We start from the raw sequence: 12,344 nt of genomic DNA on the forward strand, positions 1-12,344 counted from the left end.
AAACCTCTCGTTATAAAATAAATAAGTCCTGAGGATATAATGCACAGCATACTGACTATCCTATATAATAAAAGCCCAGTGACTGAAACAGTGGAATGACCAGAATGACCAGAGACCAAAACGACCATAGCCCCTTGTCCCAGCCAGTCCTGCCCCCCAGCAGAGACCCCACCCTGATTGGGGGCATGGCTGGCCTGCAACCCATCCCCGGCCCTTTGCCCCCCAGCAGGGACCCCCACCCTGACTAGGTGCCCCCATCAAGACAGGCTGGCTAGCCCCCACCCATGCACTGGGCCTCTATCCTATATAATAAAAAGGGTAATATGCAAATTGACCCTAATGACGGAATGACCAGAACAACTGCTCGACCAGTCACTATTAGGCATACTGACCAGTTCTTGGTTCTTTTCCCCAGCCGGCAGGCTCTAATCACCCAGTGGCAAACAGGGAACCAGGGTGGGTGGCGGGGGATGTGGGTGATGCCAGACCAAAGTCGCCACCCCACTAGTCGCCCCACGCAAAGAGGGAAACCCACAGGGGGTGGGCAGGGCCGGCAAGTGGACGAGAATGGCTGACCTCTTGGTCCCTTTCCCCAGCCGTCAGGCTCTGATCGCCCAATGATGAATGGGGTACTGGGGTGGGTGGTAGCAGGAGGTAGGGCTGATGAGTGGGTGGAATAGCTGACCTCTCAGTTCCTCCTCCTGGCTGGCAGACTCTGATCGCCGGATGGTGAATGGGGAACCAGGGGTGGGTGGCAGTGGGGGGTGGGCCCTAACTGCAGGCCAGGCCTAGGGACCTTACCCGTGCATGAATTTTGTGCACCAGACCTCTAGTAGTTAATAATACTATATTGTATATTTGAAAATTACTAAGAGAGTAGATCTTGAAAGTTCTCATCATAATTGTGGTGATGATTTCACAATATATATATATATACACATATTGAATCATGTTATATAACTAAACTAATGTACTAACATATGTCAACTATCCTATATAATAAAAGGCTAATATGCAAATAGACCGAATGGTGGAACAACTGAACAACCGGTTGCTATGATGTGCGCTGACCACCAGGGGGTGCAGGCGGAACATGGCAGGCATCAGCAGCAGGCAGCAAACCTCAGAACATGGTGGGTGTCGGCCACAGTGGGTTTGTGGAGCAGGTGAGCGGGTGTGCCAGAGCAAGGTGGGGTGCCAGTCACTGTCATGAGGTGAGCCTCTGGTGGTTACTGAAAATTCTTTGCTCCTGCGTGCCACGGTCCTGCCCAGTGCTTGCACCCACTCTCAGCACCTGGTGCTGGTCCTGATCGCTCAGCGCTGGCAGCAGGTGTGAGTGGGGCCATCGCCTGCAGCAGGTGTGAGTGGGGCCATCACCTGCAGCGGGTGTGAGTGGCAGCTGCCAGCCCCGATTGCCCCTCAAGACCAGGGGACAGTGGAGAAGCCCTCAGGGCGATTGGGACCAGCAGCTGTGGTCCTGATTGCCCCTCAGGGCTTAACCACCTCCCCCTGCTCCTGAGGGGTGGTCAGGGCAGCAGCTGCCATTCACATCTGCTGCAGGTGATGGCCCCACTTGCACCCGCTGCAGGCACTGGAGCCGCTGTTGCACCCACTGCCAGTGCTGACGCTGCTCGCACCCACAGCCAGTGCTGAAGCTGCCACTTGCAACTGCTGATGGTGCCAGCCCCGCTTGCCCCTGCTGCTGGCACCGGCAGCAATAGCTCCACACTGTCAGTGGGTGCGAGCAGGGCCAGCATCATCAGCACGTGGGAGCAGCTGCGGCAGGATAGTGCTGGAGGCAGACAGAGAATGGGGGGCCATAGCGGGAGGGGCCGGGCGGAGGCAAGGAGGATGGGCCGAGACCTGTCCCTGTGCCAACTGCAGCCTTGAGACCCACAGTTCCTTCCAAGGTGCACGAATTCATGCACTGGGCCCCTAGTAACTCAACAACAACAAAAAAGAATGGAACATTTTATACAAACTCAGATGTTCTATTTTTTTAATGCTATGAAATTTCTGGTTAGAAATTAAAATAGATGATTTTAAAGGATCTCTATTAGCCAAAACTATCATTAGACAGAATCCCTCTTCTCACTCTTGTTTACTTGTCACTAGCTGCAGTTGAACTGCTTAGCTAATTCTTGGTCATCCTTTAAGCCTCTGGTTTACTTGCTGTCGTCCAGCGAGGCTTCATGCCTAGTTGATATCCTGCCCACTAGACCAGTGATGGCAAACCTTTTGAGCTCGGCGTGTCAGCATTTTGAAAAACCCTAACTTAACTCTGGTGCCATGTCACATATAGAAATTTTTTGATAGTTGCAGCCATAGTAAAACAAAGACATATTTTTGATATTTATTTTATATATTTAAATGCCATTTAACAAAGAAAAATCAACCAAAAAAATGAGTTCACGTGTCACCTCTGACACATGTGTCATAGGTTCGCCATCACTGGACTAGACTATAATCTCCTTGAGGTCAGGAATAGTGCGTCTGGCTTGCTGTTGCAGTCGGCACCCAGCACAATTCCTGGTGCTTACTACGCATTCAGTGCATGTTTGTTGAGCAGATGCATAAAATAATTTTCTATAGGCACCACCCTACTTATAACAAATTGAAGAAATGATGAAATTTATTGTTATTACAGACATTCATGTGGTATGGGCCAGATCTAACTTTCCATTATGTGGTTTGGTTTCTGAAAAGTTATTTATTCAAATCCCTTGTAGAATTAGAGTCACACACAACCCATTATATAAATATATTCATACCATCTCAGAGAGCCATAGTGACAAAGAACATATAATGGTTGTCAATTTTCCTTAAAAAACAAACAAACCCGATCATAAGCATCTGTTTATCATATTGTTCATTTCATGAGCAATGCAGCGACTCTGCATTTAAATAGGAAAATTGGGTGAATTCTAAAATCAGAACCTAACATATTTTGAATCATTATTTGGTAAGTCACTCAGAAAGAGTCTAAAGGACACATCTCTATTCCTGTGTGTCACCCTGGGCCTGCAAATAAGGATGCCAGGACGCTAGTGATGGCAATATAAACGTGGCTTTGGTTTGTTTTGGATGATTTAGAGGGAGTGGTAGAGAAGGTAGAACATGAACAATTGAAATTAACCACATTCTTAAATCTTTTCTTCTGGCATCGTTGTTGCCCTGTATCTGTGACTTCATGCCATTTTCCTCTTTCCACATTTCTTAGCCTGGCACCATGCTCTCCTTTATGACATCAGCACTAGTCCTACATCTGCTGATGGAGTGCATTCACATTGACCTCTGCCCCTACATGCTCTTTGGTCATCTTCCTCATCTTTCATTACTATCCCAAGTAATTATTCACATGTTGTTGGCTTATGGTTATGGATGGCTGTGTCCACTGGCGATGCAGCACCCTCACGTTGGCATTCCTCTGGTCGTGGGCATCTGTGGATGGAACTCTCGTGCTGATGGGTCCTCACAGCTCTCTGCTGGCCCCATGCTGCAGGAAGCTGCTCTCAGCAAGCTGCCCAGTTGGAGAGGAAGTAATGAATCATTTGCTGAAGAGTAAAAATCTAAGTCTTAATGTGACAGCCTTCACAGCAGTGCTTGCATTTTCTTCTGGGAATGATTATTTGGGGGGGAACAGGGGAGGGAGAAGAAAAAAAGAACAATAGTATTTAAGGTCTAAAATGCAGGATAGTAAAGATTTGGAACAAATGTAGTTTCCTGATGTGAAGAAGGCCTAGTCTAAGCTGATTTCTAGTTTAGGACCATCCATGAATTTCTTTGATGATCCAATACAAAAAAAAAATGAGTAAACATTTCAGAAAGATTGACTCGTTGTGTTTGAGGGACTGGGCAGCCATTATCACATTAGTTGTGCATATGGCTACAGCTTGAGTTGCTTCTTGGGAATTTTGAATTTAATTAAACAGGAATAAAATACAGCCAAAAGGCCTTTATTTCTCCCCCTTTTCATCATCATAATAAAAATTGATCTAGCAAAACATGCATAAAAAACTTGTAATTAAAAGATATATGTCAAATTTCCAAATTCTAAATTAGCATTAAAATATTTTCTCTTCTTTTCTTCTTTCTTTCCCATTGAAAAGAGTTATTGGAAACTAAACACAAACTATCCACTCCCACAGCTCATACAACGTGCATGTAAATGGAGAATAGAGGTCATCTTTCGACTTACAGATTCACCAAGTACATGATAAACTTTTAATAACTTCAACACTAGGGAGGAAATGTCTTACCTACAATACATGGGTGTCATTGGAAAAACAATCCATTTTGCTTTCTAGACCAGTCGTATTATTTGCAACGTTGTTATGCTTTTTCATAAACTGAAGAACATAGCTCGTCTTCAGCTTGTTACGGATGCAAGTAAACATTTTTTTAAATACCGAATATAGCTAACTGTGTGAGGTGCAAGCAGGATGAAGCCTAGAAAAGAAAATCACTCATTAAGAGGGTCACTGACTACTGCAGCAAGAATCAATAGAGCGTTAGCCATCACATTTTATGGCCACGAATGGAGGATAAACACGAAGACCATGGTGCACGCTTGTAAATGGTATGACTTGTAAATGTCAGCGAGGACTTATTGAACACTAAAAGGTTATAAGAATTTGCGATGGGAGTTTTAAAATTCAACCAAGGCAGCTGAAGGTTACCTAAGGAAAGGGCAGCTCTTTATAGCATAGCAGGCACACACACAGGTAATGTACAATATGAATGGACAAAAAAAGAACCAAACTCAGTTCTGATTGGAGGGCTGCATTATATTTGGTATTCTAGAAAGCACAGGTATTGAAGGCTGTGAGTTTGGCATTATGAATATTTTATCGCGTACCTTGCTTTATATTCACAGGAAGTTTGAGCTAAATATAATCAATGTATAGGTAGAGGCAGATTGCAAAGAGCAGCCTGATAGATAAATGCAGTGGAGAATACACCCTTCGGATGCATTGCAATCTCTTTCTGGGAAGCTGGCTCCAAGTTCAGAGTTGCAACATTTAGCTGCACACAGTGCTCATCTCCCCACCCAGCCATGTTAAATAGGGCTTCATTGTTCTGGGTGTCGTGCTGCAAACGTAATCAGGAAGGCTGTTGGGAGTTTTCAGAGCCACATCTTTATATCTGCAGAGTTTCTTGGAGGACAGTCAGGACATTCTGACCTGAGCGGAGAATCAACACAGTGTAACAGGGGCCCTTGTGGTTTAACTCAGCCGGGTCATGGACGGCATGGATGACAAAGAACAGACCTGAGAGATGGTCTGGCCACTTTCAAAGCAAAATTCTCTTTGAAGGGACTAGTTTTAGTTTCTCTCCAAGGATTTACTTCAAGTTGAAAAGAAGAGAGCGACTCCATGGAGAAGATAAGCATTGTGTTCTGAATAGGCAGTCATAGTTAAAAATGCAATATCACAACTTTTACAGTACAAGTTTAATGAGGACTTTTCAGCAGAAATAAAGCCTGGGATGCTTTGTTTATTTTTATTATTTGTATTTTCCAATTACAGTTTACTTGCACTGTTATTTTGTTTTGGTTTCAGGTGTACAGTATGGTGGTTAGACTTTACAAAGTGTTCCCCCGATACATCCAGTACCCACATAAGCCAGGCATACTTTGTACTTCAAATACAAAGTCGTTATAGTATCCAGGCCTCTTTAGTGGTCATAAAGAAAAGAAAGAGGAACTAACAAGCATGTTGTCCCTTCAGCCCCTAAGAAGTTCAATGCTTCATAAGCTTCCCAATACCTCACAAAATTAGCAGAGCAACTTGCTGGAGGCTTTCAGGGGGCTCTGTTTCCTGGCTTTTTCTAGCCCCTAGCAGCTGCCCCCCTTCCTTGGCTCCTGGCCCAGCATATCATTCTAACTTCTGCTTTCATCATTGTAAATTCTCTGGATTTGACTCTCCTGCCTACTGTTAGACAGAAGGACTCTTGTGACTACCTGAGGCTCACACAGATAATCCAGGATACTTTTCCCATCTCAAGATTCTTAAATTTGGCACTATTTCCTCTCCCTGGAGCACACTCCACACTTTTCCTCCTTTCTTTCTCCCTGGCACTTTCTTTCTTTATCCTGAGCTCCAAGGGCCCTTCTTTTGCCTTTGTTACTTGTTTCCTGGGCCCACGTAGCCCAGCTGGCTCACTTCTTCCATGGCTCACTTCTTCTACCGCTGTGACTTTTTAAATACACTTTCGCTTGTAAAAAAAAAGAAAAAAAATCATTAGATTCATCACATCTGCAAAGTCCCCTTTTCTATGGAGGGTAATATATTCACGGATTGGACACTATAATGTGTACATCTTAAGGGATCATTATTTTCCTGACTACACATGAATATTATAGAAATGTTATATCATTTCTGGCCCTATTCTATATCTACTAGTTTACCTTTATTATCTATTACTTTGCAACTCCTGTTTCAAGACTGGAAACGAGGGGAGGTGGCCAACTTGATTACGGAATATGCAGGGAACATGAATGACATCATGTAACCAAGGTCTTCCAATTCCATCCACACAAACCTCTCCTCAACATATCTACCAGATAGCAAAATCGATTTTAATATAAAAGGATTCGATGTTAATTTTCTTTTCTGCTCTATTCCAATGTGCTTTTGTCTTGCAATGGTGCCAGTGAGCTGTGAAAAGATGGATTGTTAGGCAACATTTCTGAGAGAGGAAAGGAAGTGGGGGAATTGATTCACATGCATGATAATAAAACTGTGATTACTAAGGAGAATATCTCCTACTTAAGGAACAATGGGATTGTAATTATTGATTTGTTCCTACATAGAAAGATGATCCAGTGGAATTACAGGGAACATGGCAGGACGAGGCCTTTTGCCATCCTGCCGACCATCTGACATTGGCACGACCATTTTCTATTATCCTGTGTATACTGACATTTTACAGTAATGAAACGCTAAGTACTCATATCTGTGCCTTCAGGGCAGCGAAACCAACGATGTAATGCAATTTACTACTTAAAGCTGGTTCTGTGAAAAAAATCACTACATAAACCTATACTTTCCAAATTTTATATTCTAGTGAAAATTATTTTATATATCTACTATTAGTTTATGAAAATAGTTCCCATTTTGTATTAAAACAACCAATTTTGACACTTAACAGTTCTGACCTGAGTTGCAAAGACACCTCCAGGTATTTAAGTAATTTTTACTGGGGCTCTGGTCAATGAGTGTAGTTTCTCTCCTTCTGTAAAGGCCTCTTCTTTTACGTGTGCTCTGGGTCCCAACCCCTTGCATTGTCATGTCTGTGTTTTTTTTCTTTCTTGATTAAGGTATTACGTATGTGTCCTTATTCCCCCATTGCCCCCCCCTCCCACTCATGCCCTCACCCCCCAGTGTCTGTGTCCATTGGTTATGCTTATATACGTGCATACAAGCCCTTTGGTTGATCTCTCCCCCGTACTCCCACTCTCCCCTGCCTTCCCTCTGAGGTTTGGCATTGTCATGTCTTGATCCTGCATCCTTAAATCCTTCCTCTCTTCAGCATAATTTTCTTCAGCAGAGAAATGCCCTGTAGTATCACCAATATTAAAACCAACACTAAACTAAAAGCAAACAAAACTTCCCTTGATATCTATCTTCTCGATGCAATTTCTCTCCACTCCTCAGACCTTGTTCATTTTTCAAGGGCTGTCTATACCCACTTGATTTATTTCTTTGACCAATACAGTCTTTTTTTGAGGCTGGTAGTATATATGTCAGGCAAAAAGAAAACACATAGAGAATAATATAATGAGCTCTCATTATATTGGATTCTCATGTAGTTCATACCTAATGTGGTCAAATCTTAACATTTTGAAAAATAAGCTTCATAACTCTTTTTTTTCCCTTTTAGGAATGTTTACTATCTAAACATGGCTTAGTTTCTTCTTATAAAACATGACTTGAGCGTTACTTTTGTTGAATTTCAATTTAATAAGGCAATCCTTATAATTGAAAACAAAAAGAGAAAAATTAATACAAATATGCTTTTATCCTGCCTACTTGCAAAAAATAATGGAACTCTACTAGAGAGCTGTTTGATATTCCTTTTTATCTTTCAAACATTTTCTCTTAATACTAAAAAAATCTACAAATCATTTATATAAAACTAAATGCTGGTTACAGTGTATATAAGCACAATTCAGCATATGCAAAATTAATCTCCCACCCTGATTAGTTACTGAAAACCATTAAGAAAAGTTCTTCACTGACAACAGTGTTCAATGCTTCACATTAAGTGAATATTAATGTGTTTTTTTATATCTTCTTAGCTCTTAAGTGATTCATGCTTTTAAAAGTTAAATAATTCTACAGAGACAACCCCTTTTTATACCTCCCAAATCTCACTCCACTCCTCCCTTACCAAGGTATCAAGGCCACTCTGCATTGCTATCTATGCCTTATCTTCTTTCTAACCAGCTTTCTCTTTTCAATCCTACCTGACTTCTCTACTCAGATGTCTCACTCTTGTCAGGTTAAAGATAACAGAAATAGAACTCCTAGCCCTTATAACTTGCTTCTCCTTTTGTCATATCAAAGCCAATATTATCATGATCCACCTCGTTGTTTAAGGCCAGAACACGAGTATCTGTCTTGACTCTACACTTCTGCTTCTCCCTACGTTTAGTCTATGACAGTTGTTATGGATTCTATCTTCAAATCATACATGCTGGCTCCTGGTCTGTGTGCCTTCCCATTGCTCTGCTGTCCATTGAAGGTGGCTGCTTCCTGCAGTCTCAGTTCTCCTCCTGTGTAAGCTGCCTTCTAGCTGGACTTTGTCGATGGGAAGCACCATGGGGTGAGTGACAGTGGGGGAGACCTGTAAGCCTCCTGCTTTGGGCATCATCCCCTGCAAGAGCTTCATCTCCTCCCTGGCTGCAACTCCTTCTGAGCTGGCCCATGGTTCTCACGTCCACCTGATGACACAGCCTTGGATTCTGCTAACATTATATCCTCCCTTAAGCCCTCCAACCTTGGGAGGTAGTGGCTGCCTGATGGTGTTAATCCCTGAAGTATCCCACCACCAACTTCTGTTTAGCTTCTCATCCATTCCATTGGAGGGATAACCAATTCCTTGCATTAAACTGAAAATGCTCAAGAGTAGCTCATGATTTTGACCACACTGGCTGACATTTTTCTCACGTCTGAGACAGGATGTGATTTGTCTTTGGGTTGCCTAAGTTTGTGCCCTGCTTTTTCCATCCCTCATTTTAAGATACTTTGAGTGAATTCTGATTTTCTGATTAGACCCTGACTGACACAATATATTTTTCCTCTGTCATGGAGCCTTCCAATTTGTATTTGTGCTTTCCTTCTTAATTTCATAATCCATTCTTTTTACAGTAAGGCAGAAGATAGCATTGGCTAGTGTAAACCCTATATCGGCTTTCTCTGCACTTAGAATGATAGACAACTTTTCAACCTCAGCCTGCACTACCCTGTCCTCCTGCCCCCTCAGTACGTCTACTGAAAATGACCAAGCCCTCTGTACTTCAGCTTTGGTACATGCTGTTCCAGAGCTTAAAATGCTGTTCCGTCTGTTTAAAATGCTGTTTCCCACCCTGACTCCTAGCTGAGGGTATTTCATTCTTCAAGATTTAGTTTAAATCACTTCCTCACAGATCTTCTCTAATAACGTATACCAAAGTATATTATCTTGTTACTGGCTTTTGGAGAAACTACTTTATTTTTTTTTTAATTCCTTGGATGTTAGCACTGTTTGCATGTATTTAGTCACTTATGAGTTTACTGGTTCAGTGATTTTCTCCACTTTCCTCCACAAATTGGAGGCTCCATGAATCTGGACTCATGATGTGTCTGTCCACCATCACGTCCTTGTTGCACCTAATAGCATCTGACACAGACAAAATGACCCATAAGTATCCTATCTAATAAAGAGGGACTATGCTAATTGGCCCTCATGCTGTGGCAAAGATGGCAGCGCCCACAGCCAATAAGGAGGGAATAGCTAATTAACTGCCCCGCCCTCAAAGATGGTGGTGCCCAGAGCCACAGATGGCGATGCCCAACCCCCACAGCCCTGCTGGGGTGGCAGGCGTGTGGCAAGGCCTGGCCCTCCCCCAGGCGGGCCCGGCTGCTCCACGCACCTGCCTCCAGAGTCCCCCAGTCCCCTCAGCCCTTCAGCCACCCAGGGCCGGCCCGAGGTGCAGCAAACCTTGGATGGTGGCTGCCCAGACACCCAGGGCCTCCCAAGGCTCAGGTAACCAGGGTCAGCTGAGGTTTGCACTGCTGGCAGTGGCAGCAGCAGAGGTGTGATGGGGCATCTCCTTTCCCCGATTGCCAGGTCACCTCCTGCTCCTGAGGGCTCCCAGACTGTGAGAGGGGGCAGGCTGGGCTGAGGGACTCCCCCACTCCAGTGCATGAATTTTCATGCACCAGGCCTCTAGTTTGTGAATATATGTTAAACTCATAAAAAGGGGGATCCTTAGAGTTTATTTTCCAACTACATTGATAACTAGACTTGAGATTAAACATGCTGGAGAATAGCTCATGATTTTGCCTGTATTGCTTGGCATTTTTTGCACAGACCCACACCGGGTTTTGGCTCGTCTCCGCCTTGCCTCTGCTGTGCGCTCTGCTTTTGCTGGGGCGCTTCTCATGGCCTCTCTGCATTGGATCTGGACAGAAAGCGAAAGAACGCCAGACAAAATCTGGAGCTAACTCTCTTTGAACATAAAGGGATTTTTCTGAATGGAAAAAAGGCTCTTTTCAATAAATCACCAGGAAAGCATATTTTCCTTCCCTGTGTGCACGATTCTTCTTCGCAGCAGCAGTCTCTCCTAAAAATAGTCACCGACTGTGGAGGAAAGTGAGTGATGCGGACTGGTGGCCGCTGATGCAGAGCCGAGGGCTGTGTGCAGAGGCGGGGTCCGTTCGGGTGGGCTCTGAAGAAGGAATGAACCATTGGTGGACTTCACATGAAACGACATCCCACTTAAACTTAGATGCCTGAAATGCCACCTTTAGGAGTCATGTATTGTTTAACTTTTGCAGATATCCTTAAAGATGAAAGACCAAACCTTCCAGGGTCTATAATTACCTACCTTTCTGTTTGAACAATGTCTTGTTGCCTAGAAACTGGGGTGGCAGATCTGCCATAAATACATCTTCAAATCATCTTTTCTTTCTGGATCAATTCTCCCTCCTCCCCCCAGCCAGACACACACACACACACATACACACACACACACACACACACACACACTGCTTCTATTGTTATGAAGGTTCATTAGACTACCTGCCCTATTTGGTACTTGTTTGTCTCCAATATGTACAAACTGTATATGCCCAATTAAGCATGAATAACATGCTCTAGTTTCCACTTTTCTTTCCAGTTCTTATCTGATAGAACTTGGCTCCTGTGGAAAACAACTATTTATGTATCCAGAAAGAATACACTTGAAAGGTGATTTATCTAGCATTCTCTGATTTTTTTCACACATAGTTCAATGAAAACTAATGTTTATAATGACGATATTAAACAAATAACCCTGAGTCATCACAAAATTAGCCAATTAATCCCATAATTCTATGCACTAGAGAATGGAGCCTCTGAGAGTTTATCTGCCCCTAAGCCCACGGTAAACTACAGGCCTGGGACTGGAGTTTGAGGTTTCTGACTCCCTTTCCAAGGTGTTCATGATTCACTCCTTGCCTGAAATTTCCTTCCCGCCACTAATGCTGTCTCTTCACAATTATTCTCTTATTAATCTCTCAATTCGAGCTGAAAGTTACTTCTGTGGTGTTTGAATGACAAAAGCATTACCATATGGAGGTCTTTTATCTTGATACTTAGTCACAGGGATGGCTCACTTAATAAACTCAGATGACACATTCCTTTCAAAACTTCTGTATACTCACATCCATTGGTTTTCAACATTATTTTTCTTTATTTAACCTTTGATTATGTTATGTTCACCTGCAAACAGAATACACAGAAGCCTCTGTAAACGAGGTAGGTAATAATCACACAGACACTCACGTAGTCACCATCTACACTAATAAAAGAGAAACATGGTAATTGGCATACAACCGCTATTCTTCCCATTGGCTAATCAGCGAGATATGCAAATTAACTGACAGCCAAGATGGGGACCGGCAGCCAGGCAGCTTAAACTGAACATGAGGCTTGCTTGCTTCAGTGACGGTGGACTCCAACGTTCCCCGCCTGCTGCTGCAGACCTCTGAGCGGGCAGTTTGAAACATAGTGGCATATAGAAGCTAAAACAAAACTCCAGAAACCTGCTTTCAGTGAGCTGAGATCTCTGAGCTGGAGTCAGAGCTGGAGTTCTA

Source organism: Myotis davidii, unplaced genomic scaffold (assembly GCF_000327345.1).
Source record: "Myotis davidii unplaced genomic scaffold, ASM32734v1 scaffold175, whole genome shotgun sequence".
Classification (NCBI taxonomy): domain Eukaryota; kingdom Metazoa; phylum Chordata; class Mammalia; order Chiroptera; family Vespertilionidae; genus Myotis; species Myotis davidii.